Source organism: Solanum lycopersicum, chromosome 2, assembly GCF_036512215.1.
Source record: "Solanum lycopersicum chromosome 2, SLM_r2.1".
Taxonomy (NCBI): domain Eukaryota; kingdom Viridiplantae; phylum Streptophyta; class Magnoliopsida; order Solanales; family Solanaceae; genus Solanum; species Solanum lycopersicum.
In genome coordinates this window covers 63,535,632-63,557,996 of record NC_090801.1, presented here as the reverse complement: position 1 = coordinate 63,557,996, position 22,365 = coordinate 63,535,632, and the positions used below count along the sequence as shown (strand labels likewise).

The 22,365-nt window shown below is 34.2% G+C and overlaps 1 protein-coding gene across 6 annotated transcripts in view; it reads left to right on the top strand.

Annotated features, from left to right (window-relative positions):
* The first annotated feature begins 10,765 nt into the window (after nucleotides 1–10,765).
* Nucleotides 10,766–22,365, top strand: part of LOC101262381 (uncharacterized) — a 51,044-nt gene continuing 39,444 nt past the window's right edge. For 2 of the 6 annotated variants that reach the window (XR_002026895.3, XR_011214813.1), the window contains exon 1: nucleotides 10,778–22,204. The gene's annotated coding sequence lies outside the window, so the exon portion shown is untranslated. Of the gene's footprint in view, nucleotides 22,205–22,365 lie in introns of all 6 variants that reach the window. The other 4 variants (XR_002026890.3, XR_002026888.3, XM_069293841.1 and 1 more) reach the window with 3 other exon arrangements.

The window sequence follows — 22,365 nt, the reverse complement described above, 5'->3', positions numbered from 1 at the left end:
TGGGAACTCCAACTGTGCTTAGGAGGTTGATGGCCAAATTTTAAAATAGTCATATTCTGTTGAATCCTCATAATATTTGTTGAGATGATGTCCTATTGAAATTGGCCCAACCAGAGTGAATTACACCTGACTTTTGAATGGGGAACTTTGAGAGTTTGTTCGATTTGCTTTTAGGTACTATCGTGGACACTTAGTTGATGACATTAAGAAGGGAAGACTAGTAAACTCAATATGTTCTGTTAAAGGTAACCTCTTCCAATATCTGCCTTTTTCTATATTTCTTTGATCCTTTTTTCCATGTTGACATCAGTAAAATCATCTTTATTCCTCTAGATTTGGAGCTTGAGGTGCTGCTGCCGCCTGCCAACAATTACATTGTCAAACTTCTTCAAATAAACCTCCATTTTTTTGGATTCTTTGCATTTATAGTCTAGATCAGAAGTATCTTGAACTTGTAGCTTCGTATTCAAATATTTGATTTTAGTACCTTGACCTAGTTAAATGCTAAAATCTTACAATAGTAGGTTTATACATTGATAGAGAAGCCAACAAACTTATGAAAATGAAAAGTGTGAGGCTGTATGTTTGTAAAACATCATTTACACCTGTTGTGAAAAGTCTTTTTGAGGTTCAACTTGCATGCCTTGAGAAATTATTTGGTTATGATTTTTGGACACTCGGGGAAAGGAAAAAAATATGTATAGGTCACTTGAAAATGAAAGAGGATATTTGAAGTTTATGTTCTCTTTTGCTTTTCACATTTCACATTGTTTCTTATACTCATGCTGTTCCTGTCTTGGAACTAGAAGCTTCTTATTGACCCTACTAAAATGATTGTAGTCTTCTCATAATGCATTTTGATGTGCAGAAAGGTCTGCTCAATTTTATTATTTTACTTCATCACATGAAGTTGTACTTTCTATTGGGATCTGGTGTCTCACGAGATGGACTGGTGCTGCTGATGGGAGAAAGATATGGTAATCTTTTTGCAAAATGTAGTGACAGTTTGTTTTCAGTAGCTAAATTAAGGATATTTCCTGTCTGGTTTCTTAGATTTTGTTCATTTGCATGCAGTGAAGATGACCTGATTTTCACACGTGCTTCTCCTTCTCCTTGCTGCTGTTGTCCAGTGGGTTTGGGATTCACCTGAGTTCCTTTAACAAAAGCGTTGTTGCATTCAAGCTTTTTCTGGTCCTGATGTTTACACAGTGAGGACAGTGAAGGTATACATGTCCAAATTGATGGATAAAGAGATGTGATGAGTCATCTTTTCTACACTGTTGTTCCTCTCTAATTTCTTGAAATTCCTGATAGAAACTTTTTGCATACATTGGTCACGCTTGTTAATAAGTTTGTGATGTTTTTTCCACTGCACCTCGAGAAGAATATTTGTCTATTCACAATCATGGTCTGTATAATTTTTTTGATAACCGAGAAATCAGTCTGTGACCCACCCTTTGGACCAATTACAGCCTTCTAAACTCGGTGGATAATGGGTCTGTCCCTCTACCCTTCTCCACTTAAATACTGGGCTTCGCGTTCTATGGTGTGGGCTTGAACCTGTAACCTAAGCCACAAATCCTACACCTTTTGCACCCGAGCTAGACCTTGGGGGCAATCATGGGATTTATATTGTTTGTTTAAGTATCAGTTTTGTGTTGTACTATCCCGCGGCTTTGGTTAGTGATGAGGACTCAGAACGGGATTGTGATCATGTCACAAGTTTGAACCTCTATCAATTGTCGTCAACAATGAACCTGATATTTAAGTGGAGAAGGGTAGAGAGGTGGCTCCATATTCTCTGTAGTTTCAAACTTGTTGGTCGATCTGAGCATTTAATTCACAAGAAAATTTGCTGTTAGTTAGATAAAAATTGAGCCCCACCAGGAAATTTAGGTTGATCTTCACTCTTCAGCCGTGGAGGTTGGAAATGCAGCTTTGACCTATGAAATATGGTAACACTGATGAACTAAGGTTGCTTGCCAGCATGGTCTAACTTTACGAGAAACAATCCACATCTTAGAGGAACACTATAACCATCTAACAGTTTAATTAAATATGAGAAATCATAAATTAGAATGAGAGGATTAAGGATAAGCCAGAAGAGTCTCTGAGGAAGTAACAAAATTTTCTTATTTTTCATTGATGAGTAGAGGTGGTGAGACCACATGTAAGCAGAGGACTGGATTAGGTTACTCTTAGTTTTTGACTAGACCAAACTTGAGAATTGTTGCATTTTTTAGGATTACTGAATTTTGTTTCAACTAATTACATTATCTGATTCTGTAGACCTTTTGCTATGAACTGGATAGGAAGCTAATGACTTCATGCTATGTTATTTGCTGAAAATGTTGGTCATCACCAGCTCAAAATTTCTACTTTGTGCACCATAGGTAGGTTAAGAAAGGAATAGTTGAACTTATCACAACAAAATTCCTTTTTGTCTGGCCATTTTTGTTATAATAGAAATAAGTACTTCCTACTTAGAGTAGGAATAGGAATAGGAATCCTAGTTGAAAAAGAATTTCAAATTTAGTGTCTGTAAATAGGTTTCAATGTAACAATTTAGATACAAAATTCAATAATATTTTCTCATATATTTCTCACATTAACTAAGGTTTCCTAAGCTTGATTTGCACCAGCAACATCAAAATACAGCCATTCAGATGATATCATGCTTTCCCATCAAGCTTTGGCTTTAAAAGAGGGGTTCTGAGATCTATTTCTGACGTTTCTTTGTTGGAAATTGTTACTAAAATTCATGGGAGGCCAAATGGATATCGTAAGGTTTTGAAGGTAAAAGTTCTTTTGGGTTTTAGTTGGTAGTCTCCATTAGGATAGCTATAAAACAACTAACCTAGTTTCTATTCTTGCCATTGTTTACTGGACGACAAGTGTTTGAACCTTGGAAATGATGATTGTAGACAAGATTTTGGTAAAATAGGTAATTCTGTATAAGCGTACCTGACACGAGCATTAGCTGTTGTTTTCTATTAATAAATTTCTAGTGATTTTTCTTTTTGCAGTCATTGTTCATGATGTATTTTACCACAAATCAGTTGACGGAAGCAAATGCACCCCAAGTACTTTTTTACTTCTCTGCAAACTCAAACACGTAAAAGAAATTGATTTACATACTTTACTTCTGATTGATTTTTTGTTTTGCATTTGTAATCTGGAAGTCCAAAGAGGGTCTTGCATTCTCTGAGTCTCTGCTGAGAATTATCAGGTCCTGTCTGGAAAAATGAGGCCAACAGTCTATCAGGGCAGATGAGCGAGTTTGTCTGGAAGAACTGTGTGGGAAGGTAATGATTGTCTAAAAACTCATTAAAGAGTCATTTCAACTTGGAGTCTGTAACTTATTAAATTATCATGTCCTGTCCGAAAGAATGAGGCCAGCAACCTATCTTGATCCAGAGCAAGAGTTGGTACATTAATTTGATATTATGTAATATTGATTTTGAGTCTTTTGGGGAAGTCTTGAAACTCTTTATGATAGGTACCATTGGTTTTGAGCCTTTGACCATACTCTTGCTGGTCATGTTTGAAATTGGTTACAAATTTCTACACAACTATGCTGACCAAATGCAAAACTGGGGTTGGATTTGCAGCATTCATTATCAAGCTTCAAGATTATTTACCATGTAATTTACAATTTTTGGTTAGATTTTCATCACACAACCAGTCTATGGGACTTGATAAAATTGCCATTTACCAGAAATTCCATTGCACTAAATTTTGCAACCTTCATTTAAGTTAAACCTAACACTGAGCATGAAGTTAGATGTTTTGGTTAAAATGGGAACTTAAATCTGATCCACAAGCAGCCAACATCTGTCACACTTCTTGCGTTAACATTCTCTATATTGTCTCTGCAATATTATATATTCAAAAAGTTAAGTACATCTCCTTTTCATGGAATTACACATGACATTCCTCTTTTCATTATTCTTATTACTCTCCCTCTCTCCTGGATAACAAATTCAATGCTTCAGCTAGATCCAGTTATTAATCAGACTGCTTGGCAGGTTCAAGATGGGAGGAGGAGTCTCAAACAATTGTCACTGCCAGATTAAAAGAGGATGCTTCATTAGTCACTTGAACTTGATGAGAGTTCAAATGTGATCAGGGAGAGGTTGGTGCATGAGAGAAGGAAACCATTTATGCGGAGCTGTTCTTTGCACAGAAGCCTGATCCATCTTTTGATAATGATGAAGACATTATGTTTGAAAAAAGTAATTACAGAATAAACAAAATCGCCTTGAATGATGATTAGAGTGTTGAATTTGAAGTGGCTGATGATGATAACCATGTCTTAAATCACAAGTCTCCTAGAGGCATGGAAATATATTTTGAGAAACTTCTCCAGGTGCAAAACTCAGAGCAAGGTATTGCAGAGGTCAAAATTTTTGTCAGGAGATTCAGAAAAATCTTTACAACTTCACAACAATGTATCTTTTAGTCCAGGAGATCCTTTGCTTGGGACCAGGTTTCAAGTTGTTAATCCTTACATCTATGTAAACGGGATTGAAATTCTGTTTGACTGTTAAACATGAAGTTGTCAGTATAAGTTTGGAATTATAGAACATAATCTCTTGTTCCCTGCCATAAATAATTTGGAAAAGAGGACTGCTTGCTCCCAAATCCTGCAAAGTTTGATCTCAATTTTCATGCTCTTTCTAGAGAGGATATGACCAGCATAGATGACCTGTCAGGTCATTCTGAATTCTATTATGATTGAGATGATTTGACACACATGTATTTTCATGGTGAAGAGAAGCTTCAGAATTATTTGCTACCACGAGCTATACTCGCCTCTAGGGTGGATTGGGACTCTCATAAATGATTGATGCTGATAGATGACCTGTCATGTCCTTCTGAATTCTATTATGATTGAGATGATTTGACACATGCATTTTCATGGTGAAGAGAAACTTAAGAATTATTTGCTACCACGAGCTATAGTCCCCTCTAGGGTGGATGGGGACTCTTATAGTTGGATTGATGCTGGAAGTCAAGGTAAAACAGATGAGCTTATAAGGAAGAAGAGTAGAAGAAGTCATTCAGCTCCTCCATTTTACAAAGGCAAGAAGTTCTTTGCCACAAGTGAGTCTTCAAGAAAGGCAGCAGGAAATAACAATACTTAGACTGTTCCATGATGTGCTCATGCCTGCTGGTAATTTTTGTTAATAATGAACTATGAAAGGATTTCTTTGCAACTAATTAGTGTTCTTTGCAGAATCTTGAGCTGTAACTGCATTGTTCTGCAGAAGCTATCTGCTTGGAGCCTCCGTTGTCATCCCGTCAGTGTGATCAATCTTCCACACAAAAATGTGGTGAGGGTGTATTCTCTAATGAAAGGTAATGTTAACAAGTTTCTTCTGAGGGTTAGGTCTCTTTCTGATATTATCTCAATCAAATATGTTAGTAACTCACACGACATGATATTTCTCTCTTCAGGCCAAGTGTTAAAATGGAAGCTCAAGGGGATTGCACAAGTTTACGCAGTGATTCAAAAGAAGGTAAACCATTTCTGCCATTTGTTTCTGACCTGGATAAGAGCTGAATTTATCTAGACTGCATTCTCATTAATAATGTGAAAGCATTAGAGATTACAATGTTTCTTTTCAAGTGTCCTAGGACACAGTCTCTTTCAAATTCCATCTTTGCTTATGTTTATTTGAAGTTTCTTATAGATTCTGGGACAAAATGGAGGGACTTCCATCCAGAGATTATAGTCCGTCCAGAGATTATAGTTAAGCACCTTAGCTATATCTTGGATGTGCGACTTCTCTATATTCTTTGTTCCAGAACGGTTCTGGAACAAAGAATCTTAAGAATCTGGATACTATACTCAATGTCACTTTTGGACTCTGGTGTCCTTGATATTGTTGGTGATTCATTGGTCCATGATACCATTGTGTAGGACCTTTCGAGATCTTATATGCCATGTTACACCTCTAGGGTGGATTTTGGGTCGTGACACATGTTCCTGCAGTTAGGAAAGTTGATTGAATTGATTTTCTAATCACTAATTAAAGAAACTACAAGCATCAATCGCTGGATAAGATCGGTTCAAAAAATAGTAAGCAATATCACTACCCACCATAAGAAAACCCTATTGAGATATTGCAGTTTATACTAACATTTTTGGAGAAGAGTAACACTCAATATGCATAGTTACTTCTGCAAAGAGCAGATTTTTCGATCAATTCCAAATCTACCTTGCTGCTCTAAAAAAGTAAATATGATATCTTTCCTTTCATGTAAATGACGGTATTAAATGTAGCATCGATATATGCCAATACTCACCGTCCAGGATTGACTCAAACATATTAGTGGCCCAAGGCAAAAATCAAACGGAGCTTTAAACTTGAATTGTTAATAACATTTATATAATTCATTTCTTCTAGTTTTCAATCGATAATATAACCATTCTTATTTTAAATTATTTTTAATGAGATATAGTACTCCAAATATGTCAAATTTCTTCAAATAATTCTTTTGAATTTCATAAAAAGTTTACTTTTTTTACAAATAGTATTTAATGTTTGTTAAAAATAGTAACTTATAACCTATTATTATTATTAAAAATGAGGCTCCTTAAATTTGGGGGCCTTAAGACACATGTTTTTTTGGGCAACTTTCACATATAGTAAACAAAAAATTCATATTTGTATGCTATAACAAAGTTTGCATAATTGCGCTCTATAGCAAACATAAAACTGTATAATTCGCTATACATATACAATTGTATAATTCACTAGTCTAAATTGTATAATTCGCTGGCCTATTTCGCTGCAATTGTATAATTTGTTTTGCATACAGTTGAATCGAACTAAAATGTATGTATATTGCATAATTATAAGTGTATAGCAAGAAGATATATATTTTTCTCGCTTTATACAAAAACAGAAACACAATATATACACTTCTGTTGTATAAAGCTAGAGAAAATTGTATTTCACTGCAATTGTATAATTCGCAATTGTATAATTCGTTGGTCTTTTTCTCTGCAATATTTGAAGTAAAATGTTTGTTAATTGTATAATTAAGTGTATAATATGAAGATATACATTTTTGCATGTGTATATATAATTTTCTCTCGCTTTATACAAAACAGAAATAGAATTATACACTTCTGTGTATAAAGCGAGAGAGGTGAGCGAGAATGGAGAGTGGCGAGCGAGATTTTTGGGAGAGAGACGCTGGCAAATTTTAGCTAATGTTTGCTATGGAGCACAATTAAATCAAACTCTAGCTATTTTATTTAATTTAGGTTATTAGTTTGCTATTATATACAATTTTTCCTATTTTTTTTAACACTGTCGAACCACCCCGCTCACGGAGGAAGTAAGCTGTACATAATCCATTTGGTTAATAAATTCAAGTTGTCTTCTTGGAATGTGAGTAAAACACGTTTAATTTTTAATTTATTAAAATACATGTTTCTTTTCTCTCTTTAAAAAAAGATATTTAGATTATATTAAAATTATATTCTAGTTATGGATCAACAACTATAAATATCGTAATTAAATTTTATATGAATCATAAATAATTAAAGAATTTACAAATAAAGATAAATTATTATTTTTTCTATTTTTATTTGTTTGTCTACTTTGACTTGATACGAAGTTTTAAAAAAAATAAATCTTATGACTTTAAATTAAAAATATATTAGGATTTCCTTTAATTTTGTTGTCTAAACATATTGTCAAAAGGTTAAAATCTTTAAAGAAAAAAGACTTAATTACTTGAGTGAATCCTTTTTAAAAAATAATTACTTATTTTAGCTATACTCTTTTATTATCATTTATATCAATATAAAATAATATTATATATTATTATAAGATTTTTCTCGCTCGCTCTTTCTCTTTTTTCTCTGCCTTTTTTTTCTTTTTGCTGCTCTTCCTCTTTTACTTTCTTTTTATTGTTTTTTTTCTTTTTTTCTCTGCCAATTTTTTTCTTTTTTGTTGCTCTTCTCCCTTACTTTCTTTTTATTTTTATTCTTTTCTGTTTTGCTTTCTTTTTGCTATGCACTCTCTGGTTGTTTTTTTCCCTTTAGTTTCTCTCTTTACTTTCTTTCGTAGAGTAGTCAATAATTCATAGAATGAATAAAATTTATATTAATAATTAATTACTTAAATAAATAATTTAATTGTAATAAATGAAGACACATAATAAATTGAAAAATGAATTAAACTTGAACTTAAAATGTATCACACACATATTAAAATTGAATTAAAAATATATTACACACAATGGTCTAGAATAAATTAAACTTGTATTAATAATGAATTAAATAATCCAATAGTAATAAAAAATAAAAAAAATTACAAAATCAATTAAATTGCTTTAAAATTGTATTACACAATATTAAAGTTAAATTAGAAGAGAATTTAAAATGAATGAAAGTAAATAACAAAAGACAAGACAACAATCTATAAATTGAATTAAACTCATATTATCCATGAGTAAAAATTATATCATATGTATCTTATAGATTATCTTTGCTTTTATCACAAAGATAATCAATTAATTTGACAAGTAATCTAATTGTAACAAATGAAGAAACATAATAAATTGTCAAATGAATTAAACTTGAATAAAAAAATTGTTACACATATCAAAGTTGAATGAGAAGCAAATTAAACATGAATGCAAAATTTAGCACGAAAGAGCATTATGTAATTTGTAAAAACTTGTATCAATAAGAATTAAAGACGTAATTCAATTATAACAAATCAACCAATAAAATGCAAAATGAATTAACTTGTATTAAAAGGCCATACACAAATATTAAATTAAAACTGAATTAAGCATAGATAAAAATTATAATCAATGAAAAATAAGACAATGATATATAGAGTGAATTAAACTTATATCAATAATGAATTAAACAAGTAATCTAATATAACAAATAATAAACTACAAAATGAATTAAATTTGCATTAAAAATGTATTACACAATATTAAAGTTGAATTAAAAGAGAAATAACAAATGAAAAATGTAACTAACGGAAAAGAAGATAATAATCTATAGATTGAACTAAACTTGTGTTGTTCATGAATAAATTATAAACTTAACCAAAATCAATTATAAACTTAACCAAAATCCTCTTAAAATTAGGATATAAACTCCAAACGACATTTCATTTATTTGTAGGAACAACCTATCCAAGTTTATTACAAATTCATAAAATTGAATCTTTATAATGACAATTGATGATTAACTCTTGTTTCTATAATTTTAAAATTCCTATTTGAGAACATCATATTGTACAATTTTCTGTTTTTTCTATTTCTTTTCTTGTTGTGTTTTTGAACAAAAATAGTGAAATATGGGAAAAAGCAATTTAAAATAATTATTTAAATGAAAATTAAAAAAAAAAGGAGGAAGAGAGATTGACACAGAGAAAAAAAAAAGAGGAAGAGAAAAAGCGCAGAGAAAGAGCAAATAAAGATTAACAGTACAACTTTTAATTCTTAAAAATTGTTATAATTAGTTAGAAAAATTATACTGACATAAATGATAAATATTTTTTTTAATATGATACATTTGTGTGATTTACCCAAAAAAAAAACCCATTTCATAAGGAAAAGCCCAATAATGAATCAAATCAAATATTTAAAACAAAAAATAAGTTATAATATTTTTATTCTGAATATTTTATTTTAAAAATCTATTTAATTTATATTAGAAAAAAATTAGTAATCTTCATTTAGAATTAAAACATTTTAAATTATAAATTTTAAATTCTTAATAGACCTATAAAATGGCCCTAAATTAAACAATTCAAACTTACCTACTCTATCCTAACAATATTTTTACTACATTTAACTTAATAGATACAACATGTGCTAGCATCGGTTCAATATTTTAGTATTTTTTTAATTTTAATTTATGTGTTATACATAGAATTTAAAAGTTAAATAAATTTAATATGATTTTTTAAAATATATAAGTGGTCAATTATTTTTTGTTTGCGCAAATTTATTTTGAAGAGGTCCATCAGGATGTTCACGATTAAAATATTTTCCGTCGCAATTATAAATTTTTTACTCAAAGTAGTAAATAAATATTATCGATATTCAAAATAATAAAAACATAAGTAAGAGCGTGAATTTAAAACTAAAAGTTATAGCTAAAAAAGATTTTATAATTTCGAAAAAGATTATACACTAATTAAATTAAAGAAGAACAAAAGAAATAACTTTTTTTTTTAAAAATCGAAACACGCTGAAGGAGGCACGTCGATTTTAAAAGTCATAGCTAAAAATGATTTCATAATTACGAAAAAGTTATACACTAACTAAATTAAAATAGAACAAAAGAAATAAAATTTTATTTTTTTCCGGACACATCCTAAAAATCTGAGCTAAAAAGAATTCTATATTTTTCAAAAAAATTATAGACTAATTAAATTAAAGTAGAATAAAAGAAAGAAAATTTTGAATTTTTTTCCGAAACACATGCTGAAGCAGATAAGTCAATTCTAAAAGTCTTAGCTAAAAATAATTTTATTATTTCGAAAGATCATGTACTAATTAAATTAAAACAGAACAATTTTTTTTTTTGAAAAAAGACATTAAAATACACACGTCGATACAAACTTTAACATTAACGGTCTCTTATATAATAATAATAATGTCTCTTATATAATAATATATATATATATATTATATTATGAGTAAAATTAAAAGAATTTATTACCTTCTCGAATCTGCACTAAAACTATATTCTAAATTACTTTTTTCCGTGTATTTGTGAAAAGTGTTCCTTTTGAAAGCTATAAAATGACACCGCCTATCTTCACACGCTACTTCTGATTACAAATTACGCTACTGACGCGCATTGTACAACTTCATACGCTACCGGCGCATAGCGGATTGCTGCTCTTAACTGTCACATTGACGATCCAAACCCTATGCAAGAATGGGAGGTAATGCTCTTGAAATTCTTGCCTGCGTATTTACATTGTAATTCTTGAATGCTTATTTAAGGAACTTGATGGTATGCGTGGGAGTTGCTGGGTTTTTGAGGGGTCTTGTGTAAGGTTCTTGAGGAGTTGGTTTTCAACAGCACCTCAAGGCTGGTGCGACCAAGGTGCACTAATTTACCCTTTCTAAATTTCAATGTTCTTTATGATTTTTACAAAGATGTGTAGTTGTTCTTGAAGGCCCCACTCGAACAACTCTAAAAAATAAAATTAAGTAGTTCAATAGTAAGAAATTGTGATTTGTATTATTTTAAATGAAGACACTTCTGTTAGTGTCTTAGACTTTGATTGTTTCTTAAAAATGGAAAAGTGTGCTACCTAAGAAATAGGGAATTATTTGGTTCATCTTTTTTTATTTTGTAAATGTTTTGAGGATCAGTAGAGGTGAGCTGCTGAGAACTTTTAAATGTTTAGACTAATTGCACCTGTGAATTTGTGTGTTGCTCGCACAAAAGGCATTGACCAGTGAGGCACTTCAACGAATTCTCATGTTCCTTTGTTTGCTGCTTCCTTATAGGGCTGTTCTTGTGTTTGTTGTTCTTATAAGTAGTGTACTCCTAGTTTGAACTTTAACCCAGTTTCCACTTTCCATTCTCCACCCGCTAGGTATCTGTTGCTATAGGCATTGGGACCTGCTATGTTAAGGTGGTATCAGTTCCTTCCCCACCCCTTACTAAACGACCCTTTTCATGATATTACTCATGCACTCCCTCTTTTGTTATTCTTTATACTCACTCTACTCGGTTTTATACACAATGAAGATTTAGAGGTTTTCATCTGTCGATGTTCAATCAAACATGTTGCTTGTCCAGCTAAAGAACTGTTAATTTGGCATGGCACTTCATGTTTTGGGTTTATGAGATTTTTCGAGAAATTTCATTTTTTGGTCTTCCTTTTCTGTCTCATAGGCAAACTGATGCTTGCAGCCATGATGGGTTTCAAAGCTTTTGAGCTATCATGTTTGGGCGTCCCAAAGTTCAATTTTTTTGTTGGTAAATCACCCTTTTGTGAAACTACACGACCTTCTACTTTTCTTGTTCTTTTATTACTCTCTCTTGTATAACTCAAAAAAAGCAATTTAGCATGTTCTCTTTGAGCTGAAAAACTGTTGATTGGCATGGCAGCTCAGGTGGGTATATGAGATTTAGGAGAAAGTTCCATTTCATGGTGCATTTTCTCTGTCTCACAAGGCTTACTGATGCTTGCAGGCATGACAGACCGATGCTCGCAGTCATTCTGGGTGTCAAAGCTTTTGAGCTAATCATGTTTGGTTGTTGCAAATTCAATATTTTTGTCGCTAAATCATCCTTTTTATGAAACTACACGGCCATCTTCTTTCTTGTTCTTATTACTCTCTCTTGTATAACTCAAACAAGACAATTTAAATCTCTCTTGAGCTGAAATACTGTTGCTTGGCATGGCACCTCAGGTGAGTATATGAGAATTAGGAGAAAGTTCCATTTCATGGTGCATCTTCTCTGTATCATAAGACTAACTGATGCTTGCAGCCACGGACAGATTCCAAAGCTTTTGAGTTGTTTCGTGTTTCGTCTTAGAAAAATTCAGTTTCCTTCCCACCCTCCCCAAACCACCCTTTTCGTGAAATTAAACATGACCTTCCTCTTCTTTTTTTTTTATTACTCTCACTGCTCCGTTTATTAAACCATGAGGATGTGGAGGTTGTCTTTTTGTGGAAGTTCAATAATTCTTCTTGCTCTTCAGGTGGGTTTATAAGATTGGAATTAAATTTCCATCTCATGGTGTTTCTTCTCCATCTCACACGACTGATTGATGCTTGTAGCCACGACAAATTTCAATTCTTTTGAGCTTATCATGTTTTGGCTTTGTAGAGTTCAATTTTTTTTTCTTTCACCAAACCACCATTTTGGTGAAATCACACACGACCTTCCATTTTTCTTATTTTTAGTGCTATTTCCAGTATAACTCAAATAGGGCAATCAAACCTGTTCTCTCTTGAGCTGAAAAACTGTTTTTTGGCATGGCATCTCATGTGGGTCTCTGAGATTTTTGAAGAAGTACCAATTCTTGGTGGTTTTTCTCTGTCTCTTAAGGGTAATTAATGCTTGCAGCCATGACATGTTTCTAAGTTTTTGAGCTGGTTCGTGTTTTGGGTTGAGTTTCTTACCCATCCCTCATCGTACCACCCTCTTTGTGATATTACACATGCACTTTCTCTTCTCTTGTTCTTTGTACTCACTCTGCTCCGTTTTATATACAATGAGTATTTGGAGGTTTCATCCATCGATGAATCAAACATGTCTCATGTCAAACTAAAGAACTTTTGCTTGGCACGGCACTTCAGGCGGGTCTATGAGATTTTGGGAAATGTTCCACTTATTGGTCTTTCTTCTCTGTCTCCTAGGCAGACTGGTGTTTGCTGCCATGCTGGGTTTCGAAGCTTTTGAGATAATCATGTCCGGGCATTGCAAAGTTCAATTGTTTTGTCACTATATCATCCTTTTGGTGAAACTACATAACCTTTTGCTTTTCTAGTTCTTATTACTCACTCATGTAAAATTCAGAAAAAGCAATTTAACAAGTTCTCTCTTGAGCAGAAAAACTGTTGCTTGGCATGGCACCTCAGGTGGGTATATGAGATTTAGGAGTAAGTTCCATTTCATGGTGCATCTTCTCCGTCTTATAAGGCTTACTGATGCTTGCAGCCAAGACAGATTTCAATGTTTTTGAGTTGATTTGTTTTTCGGCTTGGCACTTCCTCAAATCACCCTTTCCGTGAAATTAGACATGACCTCCTTTTTTTGTTATTCTTATAACTCTTTCTCCTCTGTTAATAAACCATGAGGAAGTGGAGGTTTTTTTCTTTTGTGGAATTTCAATCAAACTTGTTTTCTCTCAAGGTGATTAAACTGTTGCATGGTAGTAGGTACGACACCTCAGGTGGGTCTATGAGATTTTGGAATTAAATTTCTATTTCATGGTGTTTATTCTTCATCTCACTTGACTAGCCAATGCTTGTAGCCACGACAGATTTCAATGTTTTTGTTCTAACCGTGTTCTGGCTTTGCATGTTCAGTTTTTTTCTCTCACCAACCTCCCTTCTGGTTATATTATGCATGACCTTCCATTTATTTTATTACTCTCCCCGTATTACTCAAAATGGCAATCATTCAAACATGTTCTCTCTTGAGCTGAATGACTGTTGCTTGGCTTGGCATCTCATGTGGGTTTGTGTGATTATGGGGAAAGTTCCATATCATTTTGTACTTTTCTCTGTCTCACAAGGTTAACTAATGCTTTTGCAGCCATGACAGGTTTCTAAACTTTTGAGCTGATTCATGTTTCTTTCCCACCCATCACCTAACCACTTGCACTCCCTCTTTTCTTATTCTTAGTACCCACTCTGCTCCGCTCTATACATAATGAGATTTGGAGATTTTCATCCATTGTATTCAATCAAACATGTTGCTTGTCGCGCTAAAGAACTGTTGCTTGGCACAACACTTCCAGTGGGTCTGTTAGATTTTGGGATATGATTCCATTTTTTGGTTCTTTCTTCGGTGTCTCATAGAAAAACTGATGCTGGCAGCCATGTTGGGTTTCGAAGCTTTTGAGCTAATCGTGTTTGGACGTCTCAAAGTTCAATCTTTTTGTCGGCAAGTCAACCTTTTGGTGTAGCTGCACGGCCTTCTACATTTCTTGTTCTTATTACTCTCTCTTGTTTAACATGTTCTCTTTTGAGCTAAAATTTGATGCTTGGCATGCCACCTCAGGTGGGTATATGAGATTTAGGAGAAAGTTTCATTTCATGGTGCATCTTCTCTGTCTCATAAAGCTAACTGTTGCTGGCAAGTTCAACTATGAAAGATTTCAAAGCTTTTCAGTTGATTCGTGTTTTGGCTTGGCAAAGTTCATTTTCCTTTCACCCCACCCCAAACCACCCTTTTTGTGAAATTGCACATGCCTTTCCTCTTTTCTTATTCTTATTACCCTTTCTGCTCAGTTTGTATACCATGAGGATGTGGAGGTTTTGTCTTCCCTGGAAGTTCAATTGAACTTGTTTTCTCTCGAGCTGATGAAACTGTTGCTTGGCACGGCACCTCAGGGGGGTCTATGAGATCTTGGAATTAAATTTTTATTTCATGGTGTTGCTTCTCCATCTCATACTGTGAGCTTATTTGTTTATGATTTTTGGACTACCAGGAAAAGGAAAAGAAAGATGTAGGTCGCTTGAAGATGAAACAGAATATTTGAAGTTTATGTTCTCTTTGCTTTTCACATTTCATATTGTTTCTTACTTCATTTTTTTCCTTTTAATTGTGGATCCTTATTTTTGCTCTCACAGAACCCAAAAATGCTCTTTGCAAGCAATACAAGCAATCAACTTGAATAATGTAAGCTTTTAGCTCAGTGCTGTCTTTATTCAGTTATAAATTTTTGGAAGTCATTTATATTCTGGACTGATTTTCTTGAGCCTGAGGTCTACCCTTATCTTGGCGAGGCAACCCAGTAAGGCATCTCCGTTGGGAAACCGAGGTCTGCTTTCATGGGGGTTTCTTTGTCTCCTTTTTGCCTTAGAAAGAATCGGCCGAATGACGCTTGAAGTTTTGTGAATTCCCTTTCGTTAGGTTAGCCTAAAAAGGCAAGAATGAGGCAGCAGAGAGCATGATATTACTATCAAGGTTGGTTGCCCCTCTCTCTCTATGCTTCGCCTGCGATTCTCCATTTTTTAAAACAAACCAAAAACCCTAAAAAAAGAGGGACAGAGAGAGTGCACTTGAGTTTCTGGGTTTCTTTGCATTTTTGCACCCTTGGACGTATGCTCATATGGCGACAGACAACTATACTACAACAACATGACTATGAAAATTATTAAAGAGGCAGTGATGATTTCTGGGTTAACTAAATTCGGGCAATGAGATTACCCAACCCGTATCTTGGTGCGGCAATCCGGTATGGCCTGTAATTGAGACGCAGAACTCACACATGCAATCATGTATTGCAGCCACGGCGTGGTTGGCTTCTCTTTGGCCTTCTCATAATACAAATCTGAGCCTCAATTTGCTAAAGAAAAAAAAGGGTAAAGGGTCAAATTTACACCTTTACTATGCATAATTTGCAATATCTTTTCCATGATTAATGTGGGAGATATTGAACCCACACCCTTCTGATTAGCTGTTTTAATGCTTTTCATTCGTAGTGTATCTCCATATTTTGTTCTTGAAGGCCCCACTAGCACAATTGCAAAAAAATTTATGTAGTTTAACGTAAGAAAAGTTGTGATTTGTAGTACTTTGGATGTAGACACTCAATTGGACATACTTACGTAAATGCCATCAGTGGTCATTTTCCTTCACATGGTCTTGATTTTTTTATTGTTTCTTAAAAGTTGAAATTGTGACTTGTAAGAGAATGAGGAATTGGACCTGCTGTGGTAAGGTGGATGACAATGGTAAGTATTACTTTCTTTGACATTGATCTGATGCACTTTGATGTGCAGTTTCTTTCTTTTGAAGGATCATCTGATGTTAACTTTCTTTTGAAGGATCATCTGACGTTGCACTTTCTTTTGAAGGATCATCTGAAGTTGTACCTTCATTTGAAGAATCATCTGAAGTTGTACCTTCTTTGAAGGATCACCTGGATTTGTACTTCTTGTTGGACAACTTCTTGAGTCCCCCCCCCCCCCCACTAAGGATCGGGGTAAGGTCTATCTACCAATGCTAGCTTTTAATTATAGCATAAGGCTGTGATGATGACATATGAGGTTGAATAGATCTTCATCTTTTCTTATTCGTATTACTGTCTGCTCTGTTTATAAACTACGAGGATGTGGAAGTTTTGCCTTTTGTGGAAGTTCAATAAAACTTATTTTCTCTCGAGCTGATTGAACTGTTGCTTGGCACTGCATCTCAGATAGAACTACGAGATTTTAGAATTAAATTTCTATTTCATGGTGTTTCTTCACCATCTCATTCGGCTAACTAATGCTTGAAGCCTCGACGGATTTCAATGCTTTTGAGCTTATTGTATTTTTGCTTCATGAAGTTTTTTTTTTCATTAAACCACCCTTTTGGTGAAACTACACATCACCTTCCATTTTTATCTTTTAGTACCCTCTCCGGTATAACTAAAACTGCAATCAAACATTTTCTCGCTTGAGCTGAAAAACTATTACTTCGCATGGCATCTCATGTGGGTGTGTGAGATTTTGGAGAAAGTTCCGTTTCATGGTATTTTTTCTCTGTCCCACAAGGGCAACTAATGCTTGCAGCCATTCCAGATTTATAAGCTTCAAGGGTAACTTTTGCGGCCAATACTTGGGTCGGGCATTGGAGCTACCCTTATCTTTGCGAGGCAACCCTGTAAGGCATCTCCATTTTGCAACTGAGGTCTGCAGCCATGCCGGTTGCTTTGTCTTCTTTTGGCTAGTTTAACGAATTTGAGCCTTAGGAGAAAGAATTGGCCTAATGACACTTTACGTCTTGTGAATTCCCTTGTGTTAGGTCAGTCTATAAAGGCAAGAATGAAGCAGCAGAGACTATGGTATTTCTTATCAAGGTTGGTTGCCCTTTTCTCTATGTTTTGCCTATGATTCTCCATTTTTGAAAAACAAACCAACAGCCCTTAAAAGAGAAAGAGAGTGAGAGAATACACTCGAGATCTTGCCTGCATTCTTCTTAAGAAAATTATGTTTTTAAGGAATTCAAAGAAACAGTAGTTTTCAAGAATGTATTGGCATGGTACGAATTAAAGGAAATTCAAGAAATCTTTAATTCTCCTTTTTGCCTGGTTTAATCTGAGCATAAGGAGAAAGAATTACTCATTTATTATTCATCGCGTAATAATCCACATATTATTATTTACCACAGAGCAGTTTTTACGTTATTATAACAGCATAACTAATACTTCAACAAGTAATGTCTTCCTCTCTTATATTGCAATTTTGTGACATTACTGTAGAAAAAAAGACTGATATATAGAGTGCTTTATCATGCTTCTTCACTTTGTGATGGTCTGGTGAAAGTATATTTTTGTGCAGAAACTTAGGTCCATATCAAAATAAATGTGCGTCCCTTTTTACATAGTCAAGGTTTATGATTTTTTTGTTTGATTCTTGCATTTATCTTCATTGAGCATTATAGTCATTGTGATTTTCTTCAGCATGCTGAAGATGAGTGAATTCGTTTGGAAGAATAACGTGAGAAGGCAATGATTGTCTAATAATTCATTGAAATGTAATGGAGTCTGTACTTTATTGTATTATCAGGTCCTATCTTGAAAAATCAGGACAAGAACCTATCTTGATTCTGAGCAAGAATTGGTATATTCATTTTGATAGTTGGTAACATTGGTTTGGAGTCTGGTGGGGAAGTTTTGAAACTCTTTATGATAGGTAACATTGATTTTGATTTTTGAGTCTTTTACCACTCTTTTTTAGTTCATGCCTGAAATAGCAATTGCTACTCAACTATGCTGATCAAATTCTAAATTGGTGTTGGGGGATCTGCAATAATCATTCTCAAGCTTCAAGATCATTTACCAGGTAAGATAAGATCTTTGTTTAGATTTTCATTTCACAAACCAGTCTATGGAACTTGCCATTTACCAGAAATTCCATTTCTCTAAATTTTTCAATGTTCATTAAAGTTAAACCTTACTCCGAGCATGAAGTTACATGTTTTGGTTAAAGCAGGAACTTAAATCTGATCCAGTGGAAGCTAACATCTGTCACGCTTTTCTAAGCTTTTGAGCTGATTCATGTTTTGAGTGGAGTTTCTTTCCCATCTCTCACCGGACCACCCTTTTCGTGATATTACACATGCACTTCCTCTTTTCTTGTTAATATTACTCACTCTTCTTTGTTTAATACACAATGATGATTTGGAGGTTTTCATCTATTGATGTTCAATCAAACATATCTCATGTCGAACTAAGAAACTGTTGCTTGGCACGGCACTTCAGGCGGGTCTATGAGATTTTGGGAAATGTTCCTTTTTTGGGATTGCATGCATTACTCAACTAATGGGCTGTTTGACGGTTTTGTTCATTAATATCTCACTAATATTTTTTTTTTTTTATAGATGTTCTTTATTTATTATTTTGTGGTTTTACTTGTAATTGGGAGAACTGGTATGACTGTACACAACACAAAACATTAACGCTTACATTTTATTTTGGTTTTATTGCAAGATGTTTATGTATATCACATTCCTGGTACTTCGTTTCCTGTAAAATACTTCCTTTACCTGTACCGTGTCTAGAAAAAAAATACGGAATGGCCGGAGGGGTGCACACACACTCAGATACATACAAAGAGAGATGAAATATAGTTTTTGTTGCTCACTAATGTATGTAGAATGAAGTATGGTTGGGACATACATTTTGGTGCGTGTAGAATGAAGTATGGTTGGGACATACATTTTGGTGCGTAGGTACTTCTAGCCAATCTTATGGAGAGAATATGTGCCTGTTTCTTTCATCTTCTGTTGCGTTTCCTTTTTGTCTGGCCATTTTATCTTATGGTTTTGAATGCTTGCTTTACACCCGTGACGTTGAAAATACACCATTCAAATGATATGCATGCTTTCCCAGCAAGCTTTGATTGAAAAGGAGAGGCTCTAAGCTCTTAGATTTCTAACGTTTCTTTATTGGAAATTGGTAGTTAAACTCACGGGAGGCCAAATGGATATTGTAAGGTTTTAAAGGTACAATTCTTTTGCGTCTAGTTTCAGTATCCATGAGGATATGTATGAAACTACTAAATTGGCCTTTGTTCTTGCCATTCTTTACAAGATGACAGCAAGTGTTTATACCTTGATTATTGTAGACAAAATAATTGTACAACAGGTAATCTGCATATAAGACTACCTGATACATGAGTTGACTGTTGTTTACTGATAAAGGAAATTTCTTGGGATTTCTCTTTGCAGTCATTGTTCGTGATGCTATTACAACCAATCAGTTCGAAGGAAGCAAATGTAGTCGAAGTACTTCTAGTTTCTGACAAACAAATATAAAATATTGAATTACACACATTACTTTCTAAAGCTGTACTATTTCTTGATTGATCTTTTTGTTTGCATATATAATCTGAAAGGCCAAAGAGGGTGTTGCATTCTATGAAAGAGTCTCTGCTAAGAATCACCTCTGTGCTTTCCAATGTCTCCTTCAAAATTTCCATTTTTGTTATTTTTAGTACTCTTTCCGGCATAACTCAAAATGGCGATCAAACATGTTCTCTATTGAGCTGAAAAGCTTGTGCTTGTTATGACATCTCATGTCGGTCTGTGATACTTTGGAGAAAGTTTCATTTTATGGTGTTTATTCTCAGTATTAGAAGGTTGTGGCTAAATGATGCTTACAGCCATGAAAGCTTCTATGCTTTTGAGCTGATTCATGTTTTGACCTGACAATGTTCAGTTCCTTTCCCACCCCTCATTGAATCACCCTTTTCGTGATATTGCACATGCACTCCCTCTTTTATTGTTCTTACTACTCAGTCTGCTCCGTTTTATATACATTGAAGATTTAGAGGTTTTCATCTGTCGATGTTCAATCAAACATATTGCCTGTCCGGATAAAGAATTGTTGCTTGGCACGATACTTAAAGTGGGTCTATGAGATATTTTGAGAAGTTCCATTTTTTGGTCTTTCTTCTCTGTCTCATAGGCAAACTGATGCTTGCAGCCATGCTGGGTATCAAAATTTTTGAGCTAATTATGTTTGGGCATCGCAAATTCAATTCATTTGTCGGTAAATCACCCTTTTTGTTGAACTACACAACCTTCTACTTTTTTTGTTCTTATATCTCTCTCTTGTATAACTGAAGAAAAATCAATTTAGCATGTTCTCTCTTGAGCTGAAAACTGTTGATTGGCATGGCAACTCAGGTGGCTATATTAGATTTAGGAGAAAGTTTCATTTCATGGTGCATCTTCTCCGTCTCTTAAGGCTTACTGAGACATGACAGGCCGATGCTCGCAGCCATTCTAGGTGTCAAAGCTTTTGAGCTAATCATGTTTGGGTGTCTTAAAGTTCAATATTTTTGTCGCTAAATCATCCTTTTTTTGAAACTACGCAACCATCTTCTTTCTTGTTCTTATTACTCTATTGTATTACTCAAACAAGGCAATTTAATCTCTCTTGAGCTGAAATACTGTTGCGTGGCATCACACCTCATGTGGGTCATGAGATTTTGGGAGAAAGTTCCATTTCATGATGCGTCTTCTTTGTATCATAAGGCTATAACTGATGCTTGCAGCCATGACAGATTTTAAAGCATTTGAGTTGGTTTGTGTTTTGGCTTAGCAAAATTCAGTTTCCTCCCCCGCTCCCCCAAACCACTCTTTTCGTGAAATCACACATGACCTTCCTCTTTTTTTTTTTTTTTAAAAATTATTCTCTCTGCTCCGTTTATAAACCATGAGGATGTGGAGGTTGTCTTCCGTGGAATTTCAATAATTCTTGTTTTTTCTCGAGCCCATTAAATGATGCTTGACACCACTCCTCAGGTGGGTCTATGAGATTTTGGAATTAAATTCCATTTTATGGTGTTTCTTCACCATCTCACACGGCAAGTTGATGCTTGTTGGCACGACAGATTTCAATGCTTATGAGCTAATTGTGTTTGGGTTCGCGAAGTTCATTTTTTTCTCTTACCAAATCACCCTTTTGGTGAAATTGCTCACGTCCTTCCATTTTTCCAATTTTTAGTACTCTTTCCGGTATAACTCAAAAGGGCAATCATTTGAGCTGAAAAACTATTGCTTGGCATGGCATCACATCGGGATTCGTGAGACTTTTGAAGAAGTATTATTTATTGGTGTTTTTTCTGTCTCTCAAGGTTAACTAATGCTTGCAGCCATGACATGTTTCAATACTTTTGAGTTGAGTTTATTTCCCATCCCTCACTGAAAAACCCTTCTTATTGCACATGCACTTCCTCTTTTCTTGTTCTTAGTACTCAGTTGCTCCATTATGTACACAAAGAGGATTTGGAGGTGTTCATCCATAAATGTTCAATCAAACATGTCTCTTTGACGAAGTAAAGAACTGTTGCTTGGCACAACACTTCGGGCAGGTGTATGAGATTTTGGGAAATGTTCCATTTTTTGGTCTTTCTTCTCGGTCTCATAGGCAAACTGGTGCTTGCAGCCAAGCTGGGTTTCGAAGTATTTGAGCTAATCATGTTTGGGCGTCGCAAAGTTCAATTTATTTTGTCGGTAAATCACCCTTTTTGAGAAATTACATGACTTTCTATTTTTCTTGTTCTTATATTACTATCTCTTGTGTAACTCAAAAAAGTAATTTAGCATGTTCTCTTTTGAGCTGTAAATCAGTTAATTGGTGGCAGCTCAGGTGGGTAGATCAGATTTAGGATAAG